Source organism: Gopherus evgoodei, chromosome 2 (genome assembly GCF_007399415.2).
Source record: "Gopherus evgoodei ecotype Sinaloan lineage chromosome 2, rGopEvg1_v1.p, whole genome shotgun sequence".
NCBI classification, from domain to species: domain Eukaryota; kingdom Metazoa; phylum Chordata; order Testudines; family Testudinidae; genus Gopherus; species Gopherus evgoodei.
In genome coordinates this window covers 246,960,060-246,982,833 of record NC_044323.1, presented here as the reverse complement: position 1 = coordinate 246,982,833, position 22,774 = coordinate 246,960,060, and the positions used below count along the sequence as shown (strand labels likewise).

The 22,774-nt window shown below is 39.2% G+C and overlaps 1 protein-coding gene across 1 annotated transcript in view; it reads right to left on the bottom strand.

The window, feature by feature from the left end:
- Window positions 1-10,917, bottom strand: part of RALYL (RALY RNA binding protein like) — a 655,965-nt gene extending 645,048 nt beyond the window's left edge. The window contains exon 1 of the mRNA XM_030553367.1: window positions 10,858-10,917. The gene's annotated coding sequence lies outside the window, so the exon portion shown is untranslated. The remainder of the gene's footprint in view (window positions 1-10,857) is intronic.
- Window positions 10,918-22,774: the final 11,857 nt, after the last annotated feature.

Here is a 22,774-nt window from a genome sequence, read left to right as displayed (position 1 = left end):
GAGTGAGCTGAGAGGGAGAGGGGACAGCCAGGGCAGGGGCCAGGGGACAGCCTCCCAGGCCAGGAGCTCAGGGGCTGGGCAGGACGGTCCCATGGGCCGCATGTGGCCCGTGGGCCGTAGTTTGCCCACCTCTGACCTAGTAGCTCAGTCAGCAGTTGTATACTTTCATATACTGAAAATGCATTATGCCACGTGCTCCTTATATTCCAATGACAAACATTCTATTTGTAACTATTGTATGATATTAGATGTGTTAGCAATAGATATATTAGCATGCTGTCCAGCCATGGTGCCTTCAGTACATAATGCAAAAAAGGGAGACAAGCCAGAGACTCCATGAATTCCACCAAGGACTTCATTATTAACAGGCTATTTTATGTAAGAGGTGCGCAGATACTACAATTTCAATTTGTAGTACAAAACCTTAAGGTAGATATATAGATACAATGTGAAGAATAAATATGAAGGCCAAGTGCCTCCTAATCCGGTGAAGTGTGTACATGATATTTTAACTATACACTCTATTGCCCTTAGGAAATGGTTATTTGAACGTTTTACACTCTGAGCTCCAACCTATGTCTCTGGAGTCTTATTAATCAATCAGATTTCTGACTTAATGCATACCATGTTAATATGGCTGTTATAGTACACTGGATGTGCCTTATTTTAGAATATGAATAACACGATGCTATTCTGGGAATTAACTCAGGACATACCATGTTTTGTACTTATTCATGTCATATTGAACTATATACTTTACTAGCTTGATTCAGGTTTCCTCTTATAGTACTTTGGACTATACAGTATAATTTAAATTACATAATTACATAATGGTGATGACAGCTGAAAAGTGTGGACAACTCAGGCACCTTACAGGAATTTGCATTGCGGAATTCACAAGGCTCTCCATAAATCCCAATCTATTTACATAGTTTTATCACTCTTCTAAAATCCTACAAAAGAATGTTGCAGACACTCATACATCAATAGCCAAACCCTTGCAATCAAACAGGACTCCATATTATCTATGAGCTATAATAGCTCGTTATATTTCATCACACTTCATCTTACTGCTGATGGGATCTCACCGCTATCTCTAATTGGATTCAATTCACACTGTATTGCAATAGATTATGACATCATACTATACTAGTTGGTGGTATTCATAGCAAGGCCATTGTACCATGACAGTAGACAAGCTCTACAGTTCTGCCATTGAATATTGATCTAAATCCTCCACTTACCAATGGACTTTGAAAGACCATTTGTCAGTATTATTCTAGAAATCTGTTTAAATGAGCAATTAATGATAACTAAGTCAATAGGGTGAGGGGGATTTTTGCCACTTACTTTATCTATTCATGAATTTAAAAAATCTTGACTGTATATCATTATATCTAAACTGTATATATTTGATTGTATTCCTCTCCCCACACTCTTTTTACTTTGCCTCTTTTCTCAGGCACCGTGAGCTCCCTGCAGGTGGACCCTTTGTATCCATTATATAAAGTAAATGGATTTTTGTGCAGGCTCATGGGTGGTGGAACTTACTGCAATATCAGGGCCTTAGGTTATAAGCTCTTCTGGGAAGGAACAATGAATGAAATCCTGACTTCATTGAGACTAAAGGGAGTTTAGCCATTGGCTAGAGCTAAGCTGATTTCTCCTCTCTCCCATGGAAATTTCCTTTTTTCCTCAAAATTTTCCACTCAGTTTTTTTAATTTTCACCAAAAACCCAAAATCATTCCATTTTCTGGCCAAAATCTTTTGACAAAAACTGCAATTTTCCACAGAAAAAGATACCTTTTTCCAAAAGACTTTGTTTAGTCAAAATTTCAGTTTTCAAAAGAGGGCTTTTCCAGGCCTGCATGGGGTATAACTACCAGAACCTCTTCCAAACAGCAGGAAGGGTAGTGCCCACTCCAGCACCACCACCTTGTTCCAACTGCTTCCTGCTCTTCCTTGCTCCATCCCTGTACACTTTCCCTCTTCTTCCCCTGTACTATCCAATTGTAAGAGGATTCTTTAAAGGAGCAACAATCCCTTTTCTTCCAGCCAGTCGGACAAGGAACCACCACAAAGAGCTTCAGTGAATACAGTTTATACGGACATTTTTCAGGTTCCTCACCACTGACTTAAATAGGGCTAGGATTTCACACAATAACTTTGTATTTATTTGCAAAGCACCCTGGGATACCAACTCTGATGATAGGGGCCACTGTGTGTTATAATAATAACAATAATAATAAATAGCAGCTGCTACACTGAAGAATTATCCCACATGGCAAAAAGGAAACAGTAACACCAAAACTTAAGGGTACATTTTCTTTTCAAAGGGCATAGATTTCATTAATTGTTCATAAGATTTACGTGTATACATCTGGAGAAGCCAGTCTTGCAGTTGTTCCACGTAGAACCCCCATTTTAATCAACAGAAGCTTTGCATGCAGAAGGAAAACAGAATCAATAGTGAGGGAAATGATTCCACACTCCCACTCCAGCATTTTAAAAGATTGACCTGAATTTATCTAATTTAGAGAATGGCAAAAACTGACCTCACTAGGAGCATTCCTAATTTAGGGTCTAAGCCTACTCCCAGTTAAATCAATGGGAATTTCAAGAGCAGAATTGGACCTAAAAGGTTGACACTTACAATGTGATATAATCAAGCCCTTTCATAGGCACCTGAATGTAAGTGTTTTGTTTTTAATTGTACCTACATGGTAACCACATAGTATTATACAGCATGTACAGTGACTATTTGCACAGAGTTTTTTCAGTGATAAACAGCTTCCATCCTTTCAAATATTTAAGTAAAAAGGCTCTTTCAGTATTATAATTAGGCAGGAATTTCCTTCTTTTCTGTCATAAGCTTTTTATTTTACAGTCTGGGTACTGGGCAACATTAGAAACATGATGCTCCACTTACTATATACCATGGGAATCATGGTGCTGAATAGCTATAACTCTCACAAAGTTCACCGAGAGTGGCAGGTGCTCAACACCTCTTTGGATGAGGCATTGTGTGATTGTCCAGGTATTTATAAAAAGCTTTGACAAACTCATGAATTACTTTTTTTCTAGATTTAATTCATCACTATTGCTGAGATAAAATGAATGCTTAATATGATGCAAACATTATAATATTTTAAATACTAAACAACTCTAATATCAAACAGCACGGTTAAAACAAATCCAAATAACTTCCACGAGATTGGATTTATAGATCCAAAACACTTGAAAGCAAAATAAAAACTACCATGTACACAGGATGTCCTCAAAACATAATACCACCATTTTCAGTTTACAAGTTCTCTGTTTCACTTGACATGTCAGCCACTGAATATCTATGTGAAGCTCTTAGCTGAGAGTGAGACATTTTGGGCTTTGAGCATCAATATAACATGCTGCTCTACAGACCAAATTCAGACTTGTTATAATCATGTAAAAATCCCACTAATATTCCACTTTGGCCTATTATCTCCTTTTTCTTGACCTTACACTATACAGACCCAGTGTCCAATCACAATAATGATCTAGAGGAAATAAAATGGAATGTGATTTAACAAAATTAAGAATGCAGGAATATTTATTGATCACAGAAACATTCAGCTTATGTTTACACAGAAACTGGGAGCGACCTTCCCAGCCAAAGGAGACAAGTGTGTGCTACCGGGGCTCGAGTTAACATGCTAAAAATAACGGTATGGAGTTTGTGCTCTCAAACCCACCTGATACCCAGGGCTTGAGAGCCAAAGCCACAATGCCCATACCACTACTTTTAGCATGGTAGCTCAAGCCCTGCTAGTGTTATTGTGTGTGGAGGTTTGCTCCCAGGTGTAGTGTAGACATACCTCCAGAAGCCTGGGGCCTGCTTTTCACCAAACTGGTTAATAGTATCAAGGTTCTATTAGATCCATGTTGCTTCTTGATCCGCAGGTATGTTCTGTACTGCCTTTATAATCTGTGGTTTGTTAAGAGGCTGTGACCATTTTTTTCCCCTGAGGACCTCATTCTTGCTGAAGCAAAGTATCTCCTGTGCTCATATTCCTGCACGGATTCACTAGAGTACAATTTAATGGAGGTAGCAATAATTGGAGGTAAGCTAAATGACATCAGTTGTCCCATCATTTGGTAAAGTCCCTCTATGCAAACCTCATTGAACCAAGACTCCACAGATTTTGGGTAAAAGGGTCATGATTGGGCAGTGAGAGAAAAGAGCCCGAAGAGCACCATTTTATCTAGTATCATCCTCATGAAGAGGTCTCTGTCAGAATTAATTTCCATGGGTTCTACCTCTGCCCTTTTAAATGCTTCAGAGGCTAGATTTGTGGCCATATTATTATTTATAGCACAGCAGCCCCTAGAAATCTCAAACAGGGCAGGTCCCCTTGTGCTAGACATTGACATGGCAGAATGGCTCTAAAAGGAGTCTGATAACAGGGAGGACAAAGGGGCTACGATATCATCCATAGTGACTGATGTAAAATGAAAGTTAGACGGTTTGACAGATAGAGAGCACCATAGAGGGTATAGCTTTCTGGCTGAATAACCTGATTCTCAGTGGAAATCTTGAGATCTACAATATAACCCACACAGATTTTAGTATATCCCAAGGTTGGAAACCTCAGCCCCGGTCCCTGCTGCAATCTGTACAAAACTCTCCAACCAGTGGAAACCACGTGCACTAAAGGTTGCAGAGTTTTCTACTTAACTTTAGCCATCAATCAGTTTTTCACAGTGGAGTGTGTGAACTGGGAGTGGGTAACCATACAGATACTATTCCTGTAAAAATAAAAATGTTGGTATAATAACTATGTAAGATCAAAGGGTTAACTGATCGGTTAAATATTTTACTAACTGTATCAGCCTGAAATTACCTGTAATCTTATACATCTATTTTAAATACATTCCAGGCTTTTACAGTGATAAAACAAATTAATTGTATTAGTGCCTAGCAACCTGAAATTTGCTCAGTAATTTGAAAGGGCAATTTGATTATTTGTTTTAATTGCTGGTGCATGACTCATCGAGTCAGAAAATCACACACAATTGTGCAAAAATAATGCTTCCCAGAAAAGTGATCCAAAATCAAAGTCCAAGTGCTTTTAAAAGATTAAATTAATTATTGAAATTAAAACTACATTTCTAAATGACAAGAAAATATTCATGAGTTAAAATGATGCAATCTATTCAGAAAGACCAACAAAGAGGTGGAGGAGTTTGAAATACTACCTCGACCTTTTTTTGACCAACAAACAATGAGATTTGTTTAAATTTTACTGCACAGCATATCAGTTGTAAAATAACTGAATGTATGCAGTGTTCAACAAAAGAACAAGTAGCATCAATGGTCACTCAAAGCAAAAATCAAAACAAAGCAAAAACCACAAATTGAGCAACAATACTTTGAGTCTATATCTGTGACCTAACAAATCTATACAGCTGTCTAACTTCTCATACTATAATGCCGAGTTTTGCATCACCTCTAACGTGCAGTGTTCTTTTTTCTGGATCCTAATCTTGCAAACATTCACACGTGTGAATAACTTCATGCACACAAGTAGTGCAACTGGCCACTCACCTCTGTACTATTACTTCCAGTGTGTTTGCAGGATTAGGGCTACAGAGTTCTGAATAATTAGTTGTTTACAGATACATTAAGCAATAAAAAGGCATGATCATCCTTTATTTAAGATATCTCTTACACACTCTATTGAGTTTTTATATTTATATTATATTTTATAGACCATAACCAAAAAGTTATGGTCTATAAAATAGCTGTCTCCAAACTTTCCTCACTTTTTTTCCGCTATTCAACATCCTCACTCCTTCCCTTTCTTTCTCATCTATTTGTGCTCTTTTTCAAGTTCTCACTGATTTTAACATGTTCCTGTTGTGAATGCTACTTCTGCCATAAGTCTTTTCATGCTCAGTTCTTCAGATCTGGACTTTCTTAAAGGAAAACTGAGCCTATTTTGCTCTGCCTCATCAACAAGGATGTTTATAGAGAAATAAACACTTGCCCCCTTGAATACATTCTGAAAAGTATTTTTAAGGGTTAGATTTGGCATTTCTGAATTTAGCTCTGGACATTGTTTGGAAAGGCAAGCTATTTATGTCACCTACAATGTTGGAGCCTAAAAGAATAATTTGGAAACTAGCTAAATAGAGTGATTGTTCAAAAATCATAAAATAATTTCAGCAGATAAACAAATTGGTGTCATAATATTTATGACCATTTGTTTAGATATTATTTTGTTTTCTTATGATAGACTTATGTTGAAGAAAGCTATCCATTGGGTTACAATGTACCCACATTCACAGAGACACAGATGACTGTTTTTCATTAGCAAACAGGCCACTTTCAATCTGGGTTCAAAAAATCAAACTGTAATTAAAAATAAAAAGGACTCATCTATGTCCTTGGGCAGGTGCAAATAAAGTCAATGGGAATTATACATGCATATATGGGGGCAGAAGCAAGCCCTTAAATATCTTGCAAAGTTTTTACATAGTGTTATGTTGTTTATCTTGAGTTAAATGGGAAAAAAAATTGCTATAAGACAGAACTAGCCTGTTAATGGCTGATAGGAAGTACTTCTTTTTAGGACAATGACTAAGACCAGAATCTAGGAAATAAGGATCTTGAGAAGAAACTGTAATTAGAAACATTGTTTTAAAAAGTAACTTCCATTTTCATCCTAATAGAAGGACACTATTATGGTAATACATACTGGTCAATACATTAACCAAAGGGCCTTGGCTATATGAATAGAAAAAAAGGGAGAATGGAAAACTCGTAGCTACTGGAAATAAACGAGTTGTGTGAAAAAAATTCCCCAGTATTGGGATATGGGGAAAGGATTATTTTCTTCTATCATCCATTATTTGCTTCTATCATCCAGCCCTGGAATGGGTAATATCCTGTGTATTGCTTATTTCTAACGCAGTGCTCATCTGATGTTGAGGGCAACCAGAAGCCTGTAAAGTCAGGCTGTTCACTAGTCAAATTTTCATTCAGTAGGTACTGAACATTTATTATTTCGGTGAAAAACAAAACAACAATTGCTTTCCAATGTTTTCAGTTTACAAATTTCTGTAAAAGCAGATTAATTCTCTCACCTCCCTTTAAATATCAGAAGATAGATTTAAAATATAAAGTAGATAATATTCAAGCCTGGACATGTACCACTTGCAGAAATTAAAATTACTATATTAGTAGCAGTATTTCCCATTATAAACATAGAGAATGCAGTAAATGTTATGGCAAAGGTAATAACATAGTTAATCAGATGTCCATTTTTAAATTTTTCTAGTTTATTATTTATAAAATTTGATATCTTGAAAATAACTGAACAATTACTAGTCTTGTACAGTATTTATATTGGTGGCTTTCCAAACATGAATGCAAATTAACACACAAAGTCCTGTTTTCAATCATATTAAACTATGACATAAAGCATCAGAAGCATGGAAATTTCAAGTTGAGCTTGATACAGCATTCTCAATTAAGTTGTACTGTGCATAGATGTTGCAGCCTATACAGAGCCAAACACTGTTCTCCTTACAACAGTAAGCTCCTTGGCCCGTTATTAAAAGTGCATATGCTGTTTTGTGCATACACAAGTTGCTCATGCAAAATATTCAATACAACCTCAACTTGTACACACCAGTTCATGACTCGTGCACATGCAATGGGTATTCTGTACACTCCACTTGGGTGTCCATAATAGCGCACTTCTAAAAAATGTTATCATGGATTTCAAGGAAGGATTAAGTGACCCGGATTTTACTCATAGTCAGCAACTATCTCTACAAATTACCGATATCTCACACCTGCCCAGAAAAACAGACAAGTTATGGGCCAAAGGAATGTTGGTCCATAAATTACTTGCCTGATTTATTTGTTTGAACACCTTACTAATACTAAGAATTCTGGGTTTATTGTCCATTCCCCTCAACTTCACAAAAAACTGAAAAAAATATAATTTAAACCTAGGCGGGAAAGTAGTGCATAGCATGCTGATCACTATTTTGACTCACAGATTTTTTTCAGTCTGAATTATGAACATATAAATTGGCTTAGCAGAATTCAATTTTAATATAACTCCAATAAATAATATCATTATTTACTTTTAGAATTTTTACATTTGTATTGATTAAATTTTTACAGTTGCAGGAAATTATGAGAGGGCCAAACAATGGAGAGCTCAAGCAATAATAATGACAGTAAAGTTAAAGCTTTATAACGATTAAAATACAAATTGTCAAAATCACATTTCAAAATATACAAAGTGAATATCCTTAAATCAAACTCTAAAAATTTCTCAAGCAGTATTTTTCTTATATCTACAGATTTAGATTATCATCAATGGAAATATTTTTTCATCAGTTTGTGTGTATAGTGAAATAGACATTTACCAGCAGTTACTGATAAAAATCAAACCCTTCCAAGAATAAATAAAAGCAGAAGGCTGGGAGTTCTTAAAATGTGGAATATTGATCCAGTGGATTGTAACTATTTCAGAGAAAATATTATAATCTATCATGTAAATATCTAGATAGTGACTTTTTGAAAGATGGATTATTGACCCAATTGCAAATTAAATCTATGTGTTAGGGTTTTCTTTTTTTTTTTCTAATCACATTGTTGTTGTAAAAACCCACCAGCCATGTATAATAGTTATTTTCCCATGCCAGATAACTAAAATGTATTGGGTTTACTTTCACAACATATCCAACAGAATGAGTGCACATTACAGACTTTGGATAAAAACTTTTCAGTTTAAAAGAGAAAATTATTTGTGAGGTCCAAGAATGTAAATATGCGTCTGAAGTTTCTAGCTTCCAAATGCATTTATATTCCTATTAATGAAAAATAAACAAAAAGTTTCTCTTTACATCTGGAAAGAAAAAAAGGATTCTCTAAAAGACAATGCTTAAATGCAGAGCAAATTTTTATGACCCAAGTTATAAATACCTGAAATCTTTTCATAGAGAATACACTAAACAGCACCATCACAATAAAGCAAACCATACAGAACACTGCAGATCCAAGTATTTGACATCTCAGCTTTGATAAAATACTCAGCTCTATCTCTTTCTGGAAAAACTCCCAGTTGGAAAAATCTTTCAAAATCATATTTCAGTGCACCAATATCCTGTCTCTAAATCAGGAACAGTTTAGGTGCTGTTAAAGCAAAGTAACAGTTGCTTCCCTAATCTTGAACTCTCAGTGACCGTCATGGATAGTAACTGTTTCCTATTCCATGGCAGACAGTGACATTAATAATCACCAAAACAAAAGGAAACACCTCAAAATATGCATCTGCTCATAATTAATCAACAATAAGCTAAACCTGACAGAGACGACCTGCTTGCTGCCTTGATTATTCCTTGTTAATTGAGGTAGGAATTGGAAATAAGGGAGTTTGTTATCCTTATGGATTTGGAATATGTGTCAAGCTCATATGGCAGTGAGCCAGTCCCTCTGAGGGATTGCTGCTACTGTTTCTCTCACAGCCACCTAAGATTTCCTAGTGGGCATTTTTTTAAACACACACGTACACAAACCCCTTCTTACTCACAATCTAGTCCCGTTATTTTTAAGCCCTAGAAGCGTCCCTGCTCATAACTCGCATCTCACGGTTCCATTCAGGTTTGTCAGCTGGCTACCCGCATGTCTAGGATAGTACTGTACATAAACTATCACACGCATCGTAACCGACTTGGGCTCAATTAGCGCAGTGTTTTGGACACATCCGAGTGATCAAGAGGCAGATAATTTAGTTTCATCTTCATTTCATGGAGGACACATATTTAGCTAGGGATTGAGATATTTTTATTAATAATTATGATTATTCTCATAACGTAATTTACAAAGAGTGGAAACGCCTACAAGGAGATGAAGTACCTGCACTGGGGAGATGTTCAGTTGTTCACTTCATCTTCCGTTGACAAGGAAACCAAACCGCACTTCATTTTCCAGGAAAACCTTCCACTGCCATCATTTTAAAATGTATTTATCTGTATATATGTGCATATCTATCATCATCATCCTGATAATCATCATAATAAAATTATCTCGGTAAAAGAATAAAAAAGTCAAATGTGCAAAAGTAACGATCATAGCTCTGGCTTTTTTTTTTAAGGAGAAAAAAGTATTTAAAAATGATCAACTCTAACAAGCTGCAAGAAAAGTTTCACGTTATAAACGGGCATCAAAGAAAAAGAAGAAAAAACTGCTGATTGCACCGAGTGTTAAAAAAGGAAACAACAACCAAAAATAATAAAATTAACATCTTGCTCAGTGGCCTGCACCAGTATTGCAAGATCACAAACTCTTTGTAAACACTGCTGTAAAATGCATTTGCAATTCACATCTATATACCAAAAAATAAAAATTAAAAAAAAAACATCAAAACAACATCTGGAAAAATCCTCTGCAAAAGAGTTAGAAACATGCCTTTTTTCCTCATCTTTTAAAAAACGCATATTTCACATTGCTTTCTTTTCTCGTGCCATAACAAAACCAGTTGCATATCTAGATCTAGAGATAGTAAATTTATATATGTTGTTGCTGGACTGGTAAGTCTTAATTTTATTGCATTGCTCAATTCCCAGTGACTCCCAGCCCCAGCAGCACCTTTTGCTCACAGTTTAGTAACCATCGCATGCTAAGAAGAAGAAAAAAACAAAACAAAAAACAAAAACAAAAAACTTGTCATCAGAAAAAGGATCAAATCCCTTGAAACAATAATCAAAGAGGAAGAAAAAAAGAAGAAAAATAAAAAAAGGAAGAAAAAAACAGGACAAAAAAAGGAGGACAAGAATGTCAGCGGAAAGGTACTCACCGAGCGGGAGTAAAAGAGAGGAATAAAAATGAGTTACTATAAAATACAGTATGGCGGTGGAAGAAGGAATGAGGCGCTTCCCCCCCTCCCCTCCTCTCTAGTCTCTGCCTCAGGCAGCTGACACGTGATTCGTAGCCGGGCTGACTTGCAGGCAGGGGGAAGGGGTTAGCCCCGCTGGAACAGCCCAACTCACTCGCACGGCGGCGGTAGCAGCGAGCAGGAGGCTGCAACCCGCAGCCGGGGGCAGGAGCTGGAGCCTGAGCAGCCGGCGCGGCGGCGGCGCGAGCCAAGCAGGTGCCTCTAGCCCAAGCTCCACGCGCCGCGTACACACACGCCGAGGCGCGGGCGAGAGGCAGAGGGGAGTTGAAAGCCGATGCCGTGCGAGCGGGAGCAGCTGCTGCGTGTGTGTGTGTGTGTCGGTGCTGCCACAACTTGCTGCCTCCTCACTTCAAAGTTATTGCTGCTCCCAGTGCGGCCAAATTAAGGGTTTTACTTTCTCCATATATATCCCCCTGCTCTGGGTTGCCGTTGGGGCTGGCTAGACTGGGTGGCAAGTGTCAGTGTAAGCCAGTGCGTCCAGCGCTTCCTGCTACCGCAGGGGGGGCAGGGCAGGAGCTGTACTTTCTGCTGGGGCTGGATCTGCTCCGTCCAAGTGCAAACCCAAAGCAATGCTTGTCCAGAGCGCGCTGGGCAGCACAGGCTCACGTTTGCAGCTGGACAGAAACTAGAAAGTGCCCAGAGACAAGTTCATTATTTTGATACTTTGTTTTGCTTTCTTGGCCTCTACTCGGTATTTGCCCTGTTGTTGGTGTGGTGGTGGGGCCATTGTTTTTAATAAGAAAAGTTACTGGCAGAGGCTTAAGTCGAACAAGTGACTCTAGAAAGGCTACTCTGGGGAGAGCGCTTTGCTGGCAGCGTGTGCTAGCCAGAGAAGCAGCAATGCATTGTCACGCAGGATTGCTAGTTCCTCGGCAGGTTAAGTCTTTCAGCCAGCTGGTAGGTGAGCCTGTTGTTCCCCACCAGCCGTCCTTGCTCATGTTTAACAGTAGCCTGTGTTATTGAGAGAGGGCATTTGCAGTCATCAGGGACCGTATTCTGCACCCCCTCACTCGCTTGAGGTTTTGTCTGAGTGAAGGGGGCCTCAAATCAGTCAAGATGAACTTACACATGGTGTTCTGGACTGGACAGCCGCATTATAAACTAAGCAAGTATCCCAGGCATCACTCACCATTATTAGTGTGTGAGAGCTGTGTAGTTTTTTGTTTTGTTTTGTTTTTAGACTCAGACTTTAAGGCCAGAAAGGACCATAATGATAATCTAGACCTTCTGCACATCGTAGGTCACAAAACGTCACCCACACACACACCTGTAATACACTCATAACCTGTGGCTGAAGTCCTCAAATCTTGATTTAAATACCAAGTTACAGAAAATCCACCATTTATTTTAGTTCAAACCAGCAAGTGGCCTGTGCTCCACACTGCAGAGGAAGGAGAAAATCCCTGTCTCTGTCAATCTGGCCTAGGGGAAAATTCCTTCCCAACCCCAAATATGGCAATCAGTTAGACCCTGTGCATGTGGGCAAGACCCACCAGCCAGATGCCTGGGAAAGAGTTCCCTGTAGTAACTCAGAACCGTCCCCATCTAGTGTCCTATCTCTGGCTTTTGCAGATATTTACTAATAGCAGTCATGAATGAGCCATGTGCTGTTGTAGGCAGTATAATGAGTCCCATTATACTGTCTCCTCATAAACTTACCAAACTCAGTCTTGGAACAAGTTAGGTTTTTGGCCTGCACTTCTCCCTTTGGAAGGCTGTTCCAAAACTTCACTCTTCTGATAATTAGAAACTGACATCTAATTTCAATTTGCCTTTAATTTAAATAATCCTCTACCTCCCTTGTGTTCATCCCTTTGATATATTTGTAGAGAGCAATCATATCTCCCCTTAGCCTTCATTTGGTTAGGCTGAACAAGCCAACTTCTTAAGTCTCTTCTCATAAGGTAGGTTCTCCATTCCTCTGATCATCCTAGTAGCCCTTCTCTGAACTTGTTCCAGTTTGAATTCATCTTTCTTAAACAAAGGAGACCAGTGAGGTCTCACCAGTGCCTTGTACAATGCTACTAACGTGCCTATCTTACACTGGAAATGCCTTGCTTGATGCACCCTAAAATTGTATTAGCCATTTTCATTTGCATTTTTTGCATTTTTAATAAGCCAGCTCAGTTTTAATTCCCCTGCCCTTATTAACAAACATTGCAGTTTCACATAGAAGTCTGCTGGGACTCAGAGTAGCTTTTGCTGGAACTACAGTTAGAAATATGACTCTCTCAGAACAGGATTGTCAAGCCCGCATCCCTATCTAGCTAAACCATCTCATTAGCAAATTCTGTGTCTTAAACATTCTGGCTCAAATTTACCAGGCCAGAAAATATTTGTAATTTTCATAAACAGTGAAAAAAATATTTAAAACTAACAATATCACTGAATATTTACCTAATGAGGTTGAGGCCTTATTGCTTACACAGAAAGAGGAGAAATAATGAGACTTTTTTGTGAAATAAATTCATTGATGACTATAAATACCTCAATTAACAAGGAACATAAGTGGACTTTCCCCCTCTTTTACTTCCTTGCTCCTTTTCCAACCCCTCATGCTTCCACTCCCCACCCTCTGGTACTTCCCAGCTGTAGTCTGTTAAAGACAGAGCTGTCATATTTGTCAACTATTTTTTTTCCTGTTAAACAGAATAAAACATTTGAAAACATCTCCCCTCACAACCTTTCTTCACTATTCTGTTGGAGAGAGGAACCGCCCCAGTTGCTCCATTAGCACAGAAGCAGTTCTGCCCTTCCCACTATTCTGTGTAGATTTAATTTGAGCAGCTGACATTCCATGAAAAACTTTTGAAAACATTCTATTTAGTCATACTACACATAGTCAAACCTCTTAGCAAATCAGGACACAGAAGCTACAGAGAGCGTATTACTCAATGAAATGATGATCCTGGCAGTAACATGCTGTCCTGCTGAATAAAATATTGATGACATCATCCCACCTTCAGCTCTTCTTTCCCCCAGTTTCTCCTATTCATGTGTAAATCACTCCAATTTCTTTCCTTCCATCCTTGTACCTGTCCCCTAGAGTTCTTGGCAAACAAATAAACTTTCCCTTTCTATTTCTTCCCTTCTTTTGACTTGTTTTAAGATCCCAGCTCTCCATAAGAAATTAGAAGAAAGAATAAAAGCTAGAGGCTAAAAATGTAAAATAAAACACTTGTTACTTTTTGTTGCTTTATTTTTATATTGTGCTTTGGATTTGTTCTGTCTTTTCACACTGCTTCCAGCAACTATTTACAACTGAATTTGGCTCTCAGCTGCAGGACTGTGCATCTCAAAATTCATAGGTATAAAATGGAAAAATACTAAGAGATCCTTATAGATATAGAAGACCTCCAGGAAAGAACTTTATATTGTAACTAACAAATCAACCACATCAAACTATCAGACTCTTAGAGATTCAGCATGTATGAAATATTTTTTCTTGATGCAAACATTAAATTCTCATTAGTATTAGGCACTGCATGAAGGACTCTAACTGAGCAAATTAAGGACTAAGGTTCCAATCCTGCATATTCATGCAGCGTGGAACTTCAAGTATGTGTGTATAGTCCCAGTGACTTCCAGTTTGCAGGATCAAGGCCTAAATTAGAAGGCTCCTCTTTCCCCCATTTCCACCACTGTTTCTTAAACAGACATTTGAATACATATTTTTTTCTGTACAAATAAGAAGAAAATAAATTATTTCATGTAACAGTATATATTGTCCAAGAAACCATTATAGATCTCACTGGTAAATCTGGATCACAAACACATATTTAGGAATTTGTTTAGAGTAAATAATTTTTGGAATACACATTTTATGTATTGTAGTACACATTATTTATCGAATGGATTACAAGATCTTGGCTATCGGGTGAATATGTATTTTGTGCCCTATCCTCATTTTTAAATGGCATATTTATTTGACACACTGTAACTGAGCCAAAAAGTCATTATGATACGTCATGTAGGATCTGTACTTGAGCACTTTAAAAAACATTATTGTTAAGGGATGATTTAATCGCCTAAGGAAAGTGTTGTGCATTCTTCTATGGGAGAGCGAGCTCAGAAATTATAGCAAAACTTTCACATCTCAGTTTGGCCAAAGTTGTGAGCATTGAGAAAATGAACTTTCAAATCTCTAAAGGCTTGACCCTGCAGAAGTTTAGAGGAGAGTTAGGAGACAGTGGCACTGATCCACCAAAAGGATGGTGCTTTTCTACTCAAAATCCAATAAGGTGAAGTAAGTTACATAAGAACATAAGAACAGCCGTACCGGGTCAGACCAAAGGTCCATCTAGCCCAGTATCTGTCTACTGACAGTGGCCAATGCCAGGTGCCCCAGAGGGAGTGAAGCTAACAGTTAATGATCAAGTGATCTCTCTCCTGCCATCCATCTCTATCCTCTGATGAACAGAGGCTAGGGACACCATTCTTTACCCTTCCTGGCTAATAGCCATTTATAGACTTAGCCACCATGAATTTATCCAGTTCCCTTTTAAACATTGTTATAGTCCCAGCCTTCACAACCTCCTCAGGTAAGGAGTTCCACAAGTTGACTGTGCGCTGTGTGAAGAAGAATTTCTTTTTATTTGTTTTAAACCTGCTACCTATTAATTTTTGGTGACCCCTCGTATGGGGTGACCCCTCGTATGGGTCCCTCTCCAGACCCCTCATATGGGAGCCCGAGGGCCTTTAAATCACCCCAGAGCTACCAGCTGCAGAGGCAGCTGGGAGCTCAGGGCGAATTAAAGGGCCTGGAGCTCCGGCCACTGCAGAGCTCTGGGTCCTCAATCACCACGGGAGGGACCTTGTCAAAGGCTTTCTGGAAATCTAAGTACACTATGTCCACTGGATCCCCCTTCTCCATATGTTTGTTGACCCCTTCAAAGAACTCTAATAGATTAGTAAGACACAATTTCCCTTTACAGAAACCACGTTGACTATTGCTCAACAGTTTATGTTTTTCTATGTGTCTGACAATTTTATTCTTAACTATTGTTTCGACTAATTTGCCCGGTACCGACGTTAGACTTACTGGTCTGTAATTACCGGGATCACCTCTAGAGCCCTTTTTAAATATTGGCGTTACAATAGCTAACTTCCAGTCATTGGGTACTGAAGCCGATTTAAAGGATTGGTTACAAACCTTAGTTAATAGTTCCGCAACTTCACATTTGAGTTCTTTCAGAATTCTTGGGTGAATGCCATCTGGTCCTGGTGACTTGTTAATGTTGAGTTTATCAATTAATTCCAAAACCTCCTCTAGTGACACTTCAATCTGTGACAGTTCCTCAGATTTGTCACCTACAAAAGCCAGTTCAGGTTTGGGAATCTCCCTAACATCCTCAGCCGTGAAGACTGAAGCAAAGAATCCCTTTAGTTTCTCCACAATGACTTTATCGTCTTTAAGTGCTCTTTTTGATCGTCAAGAGGCCCCACTGGTTGTTTAGCAGGCTTCCTGCTTTTCTGATGTACTTAAAAAACATTTTGTTATTACCTTTGGAGTTTTTGGCTAGCCGTTCTTCAAACTCCTCTTTGGCTTTTCTTATTACACTCTTGCACTTAAGCTGGCAATGTTTGTGCTCCTTTCTATTTGCCTCACTGGGATTTGACTTTCACTTTTTAAAGGAAGTATTTTTATCTCTCACTGCTTCCTAGTTGTAGGAAGTGAATTCTACTGGTGGTCTGGTTAGAACACTGAACCCAGCATGAGGCATTGAGCAACAGGTTGGTAGGGATATTGTTTTCTAGAAATCTTAGGAAACATTTCTGTGTCAGTGACTAGTCCTCCTGGCTGCCCTGCTATCAGTTTTTCCTAAGAGCACTTCTTAAGCATACTCACTTAAGCCATTACTTCTGCACCAACAGGATACTGAGTGCTAGTGAAAAGTGTGCGGAGCAGAGTGAGAGCTCAGTGCTCAGCACCTACGCAGAGATGTTACAATTTGGTACGGAGAATGAGTACAGTGCTCAACAATGTGAGCAAGTCTCTACACCTGCAGTGAATACCCAGTTGGAAGAGAAGGATTAGGGTCATCACTGAAGTCATGGCCAGGGGATAGGTAACTAAATACAATTCACTGCAGGCAAATATTGTGTCTAGTGGCCATTTCTAGGATTTTAATTGACTTCTCTGAACCAGCCCTAGAGCCTCACTGAAGTATGATAAAAGCCGCACTTAAAAGTAACTAAGAGTAGGGGCATGCATAAGCACTTACACAGCCACACCTTGGCCACTGATGCAGAAATACTTCTAAAGGTTCCCATGAAACACTATTTCTCACAATGAACTGCTCAGTGTTTTGTAACAAATGTTTTTGTACACCAACTCCACTCTACTACACTCAGTGGTCCTGCTATTGACTCAGTACAATCTCTCACAATCTTTATATTTACCCCGCAGGATCAATCCCCCCATTTGGGTATAGAAATAAGTGAATTTAAAGATTGCCACTAAGCCCATAGTCTGTATTCAAAGGATTGCATTTAAGACACTGTGCTCTGCCTGTGGTCTACTGTGTATCCACCCTGCCTTAATAATTCTCCCCCATTCATGCTGATGCTACTATGAGGGCGTGGCTAGAGGTTTACTCAGATTGCTCAGCATAGTGTACATTATTTTTAAATATGCAGCAGCTTCTCCGCACAAGCGCTGAGCGCCCAGCCGGCACTAGCAATTTGGTTTTCAAAACATTTTGGTGAGCATGACTCAGCATCTTGCAGGACTGAGCCCTAGATGGCAAGATATTGTCAAGCACCTATTGTATGCAGGCAGAGTTTACAGATTAAAAAAAAATTTCTCTTTTCCAACACAGATTTTAGGCCCGATCCTGTCTTAAATGGTAACTTGGCATATGCAATGACTATATGACCAGTCAGCATAGCTAGAGAACTGCAAGATCGGCCAGTATGATTTTCACAGTTGCAGTAAAGATTGGGGATTGAGAATTGATTAAATTGGCAATAAATAAAAAAAATAAAAAAGGAATTACCTAAGTGAAACTCTTATAATTGCACTTGTGAGCCAACATTTGAAGGACAAGAAATAACGTAAGCTTCTGAGAAATCTGCAAAATATAATTTTGAAAAGCATGAATACATTTCTGAATTATGTGAGTGTAAGATCATTACAAATATATCTGTTTTGTTTTTGTGTTTTGGTTTGTTTTTGTTTCATTGCTGTAGTTTAGAGACTGCCAAGCTGATTTATTTCACATTTTAAATAAAATTCAATCTGATGGGAAGACTACAGTGTTTCCTGAGACATTACTAAAATCTAAAAACTAAAAATGTTAGGCATCTTCTTGACTTTTTCACTCTTCCCTTTTACCATTATCTTTTTCACATTAGTCTCATTTTCTAAGATCTTCATTCTGTTTTTCTCCCTTTTCCAATTCTCTTTATGTTCACAGAATTTTTAGCACTCTTTCCCCTCCTATTTTCTTTCCAATGCTTTGTAAAGATGCCACATTTTTATATACAGCGAGACTAGCTCACTTCCTCTATCACCTCCCTTTCAACTGAAACTTCTAAGAAGAGCACAATGTAGATTTTAAAAATCCAATCATAAGTGACAGAAGGAGTAAAAGTGAAAGGTAACTCTACTGTAAAGTAGGGCAAATGAAATATATGAATACTGCACCTACAATATGAGTAAACTGAATAAAAACATTTTAATAAAATCTTCAGTACCTCCCTTTCACTTTTAACTCATGTTGTTTGGGGGAGAGGAGAAGGAGGGAAGGGAAGTGGTGTATCCTGAATGCCTTTTGCTTTCATTATTTGTACTACTTGAATATGGTGACCTTTAAGGTAATCACATTACAATCAAAGTACATAGTGTATAACATGCTTTATTAGAATTGTATATTGTACATGTCCCCAGATTTGACTTCATACTGCATATAATCTTATAACAAACCAAACATGACAAGTGACATCTATATTTTAAAAAAGAAAAAAAGAAATCAACTCTTTTTAAGCCCCAAGAGAAGAGCATATATCCCTTTAGTTTATTAATATTGTTGCAAGTGTTCTCCTGTCTTCAAAACAGTTGTTTTTTGCTGTTTTAAATTGTTCTCTACATAAAACTAATAAAGGTGGCTGGGGGGCGGGGGGAGTTTTGCAATAAATAAGTCTGTGCACAGTGTGAGATATAGCTGCATGTGACAAAATTCACTGGTCAGCACCATCTGCTATTATGCAATAATTTCCTACATGACAATCTCTATGTAAAGACAGTTCAAAACATGCTTTTTTTTTTTTTTTCCAAGCACGAGGTATCTGATGGCTTGATGACTGGAACTGTAAAAACATGAAGACATCAAGAGAGACACAATGAAGCATTCAAAGGGACCCAGAGAGAGACAGTAGAGCATTCAAAGGGCCGGTCAGGCATAGAACCTGAGAGTGCATATGACGGGCCAGGGACTAGATCAAGAGAGAGCACATCTGTGAGTCCGCAAGACCAGAAAGAATAAAAGCTCAACTGAAGATTTTTTTTTCTAAAAGATATTCTCTACTTCAAACAAGAATTAATTCAGGGAAGTCCTATGGCCTGTGTTCCATAGGAGATCAGGCTAGATGATCACAATGGTTCCTTCTGGCCTTGCAGTCTATGAATCTGTAAGGAGTCTGGAGACTGGCCATGCCTGCAGGTATATGGGATCTTGGGGAGCAATTACCACACAGGTGGGGTGCCAATTAATTTCTTTATTAAAGGAAAAAGGAAGTGGTGGGAATTTAACAATGAAATGCGATGGGATGGGGTGTATAAAGTGTTTACAATAGACAATGATAAGGGGGGGGTTCTTATTGAACAGTGTGGGGAGTTTTAACAGTGGGGTACAGTAAGTGGGGTTCAGCACAATGGGATACAGTACAGTCAATAAGCAACTCAACTTTATATAGGAACAACTCTAGATACAGTGTGGAATGCAAAATAAAATGGTAGCTTCTATATAAAAAATGGTATACAAAGTATATTAGAAAAATGGAGGCAAAGTTACATGGGGGGGTGGGAAGCAGCAAGGGGTTACAACAGGGAAACACAGAGAAGTACACAGAGGGGGAGATTGGAGCGGGGGAAAAACAGACACGGGAAAGTTCAGGGAGACATTGGGACAGCGGGAAGACGGATTCAAGCAGTAAAAACCTTATCTAACTTAATCAAACTTATATAAATTACAAGCAGCTTATACAAAGTAATAAAACAGGTACAGAATACAAACAGGCAATGGCTTTTTAAAAATCTATCTTAATCAATGACTAGGCAAAACAACAAATATCACAATTCTAAGCAAACTATAACAAGCAACTATACAGAGTAACAAAACAGCAAACTATAACAAGGCAGGTGAAACTTACAAGCTCTACAATCTTAGCAAACTATGACTTATTAAACTAAAAAGCAAAACCTACGGTGCACCTTATGCTATGGGGAAGTTACAGAGGGCAGAGTGGTATGTGCCCAGGATACAGCTCCCAAGGCAGCCCCCAAGGAAGCCAAGGGATGGTGGCTGCAGCAGTGGATACAGCTGAAAGCAGGGAGCAGAGCTTAGCAGTGGCACAAGCTTATTTTTAGCAGCAAAGCCCCGCGGAGTTTAAGAGAGATTTTAAGATTTAGCTTGAGTCTGTGTGCTAGGGAAACAGAGCCAGCAGCTAAAGTAATAAAATAAAAGTATGGAAAGTTTTACAGAGGGATTCTTACCAGTCCCCAAGGCAGCAGCAAAGGCAGAAGCAGCAGTAACATCAGAAGAAGCAAGGAGGGCTCGGTACGGTCTTGATAATCAGGAGATTACTCAGGCAGCAATTCGTTCTTTGTGGGTTTTTTTTTTAAAAACCAGGGGTACACTCAAAAATAAAACGAGAGTGGAGAAAGGACCCCCCCAAAACCCCTGGCTGATCAGACCAGGCAGCAATGCAGGAACCTTTCTGATGTTTGTTTCAAAAATGTCTGTTTTTAAAGGCAAACTTAGGCAGTTTCCCGCTAGTGATCCTGATAGGCTCTCTCTGTCACAGGGGAGGAGGCACAGGGAAAAAACTGCAGGAGAGCACAGAGACATGCCTGGGCAGAGTTCTGTGCAATAGGTGACTGAAAAGCACATGAGGCCTATGACTCATGCCCAGGATCTTAAAAACACAATAGGTCTTGCAGCTCTGGACATTGCCTGCCCTACACCAAGCCCCGGTTCAACAAGGTGATAACAGGACTAACCCATTGAACAGGGCAGTGGTCCCACTTAGCACGCAGCACAAGTGGCCATCCCTTTGAGAAGGGCAATGGCTCTTGGTAAACAACTTAACAGCCAGGGAAGGGCAGCCACAGGAGCAAAAACAAAAACAAAATGGAGTATAGGGACAGCTGTAAGAAACAAAATGGAATAGAGGGATAGCTGTAATAGACAGAGATATAAGTGAAAGGACTCAGAGAGGGAGAATGTGCTCAGCGCATAGGTGCCAACTCCATGGGTGCGCCAGGGCTGGAGTACCCACAGGGAAATTTTGGTGGGTGCTCTACACCCACTGGCAGCCAAGCTCCCCACCCCAGCTCACCTCGCCTCCGCCTTCTCCCCTGAGTGTGCCACTTCCCCACTTCTTCTCCCAGTGCTTGCCACCGCAAAACAGCTGTTTCATGGCATAACGATGTGGGAGGGAGGAGTGAGAACATGGTGCACTCAGGGGAAGAGGCGGGGTTCGGGTCCAATAGGGGCAGGGAGGGTGTGAAGTTGGAGTGGGGACTTTGGGAAGGGGTTGGAATGGGGGCGGGGCTGGGGATGGAGGGGTAGGGCAGGGTGGAGGCCGGGCTAAGGACAGGCGCCGGGGGAGGGGTCAAGCACCCACTGGGGCCAGGATAAGTTGGTGCCTAGGGCTCAGCCCTCTGAAAATCAGATTCCAGGATTTCAAGTTGGACACCCAGAAAATGAGGAACATGCAATTAGTGACCCCCCCGTGTAAAGTTTTGTTTAAATGACTGCCTAACATCACATAGAAACTTTGTGGCAGAGGCAGGGACAGAATCTAATTCTCCAGCACAGCATTCAACTGACCTTCTTTAATTTCCTACAGTTCTCTGCCTCATTCACTACTCACCTTTCAACTTCTCTAACAAACGAAACAGGGGTCCTACATGCAGAAGCCTCCTTCACTATATACTCTTCATTCATCCGCAGAGCACTGTGTATTCTGTGCACTGAATGAGCTAGGGATCCTATGGGAAAAAATAGCATGAGATCAAGTAATTAAAGACTGTCTCAAAATGCATACGAACAAGGAGCCTAAATTAAAGTTGCACAAGAAATCTGAATTCTGGCATTTCTTTTAACATAGGGGTGTGTGTGTGTGTGTGTGTATAGTGGGTAGTGTGTGTATTATGTACAGTCATCCATACACATGTACAGATACCTTGTGTATTATCACAGATTTCTTTTCTTTTAGCACTCCTTTCTAAATGTTGACAAGAGTCAATCTTGCTTAAGTTTATGAGATCTGACATAATCACAGCCTATGGCTGTATGGCTGAAGGGAGTGGATTTTTTAGATGTTATTTAATTTATCTGAAGCACTGGAGAGAAATAGGGACACACAGACCAAGGCAAAGCACCAAGTCTAGACCACTGGGCAAAACATAGAAACAGAAAGTCTTTCAAAGTAAAATAATATTATTATATAATTTAACGTAATTATACAATTTTATCTTATTCGTGGAAAATATAATTTGTAATTGGCAGATTCAAAAATTTGTAACAGGCAGATGCCTGGGTCTGACCACAGCTTCCCCAGAATAAATCCCAAAGTACTTCCACTGACATGA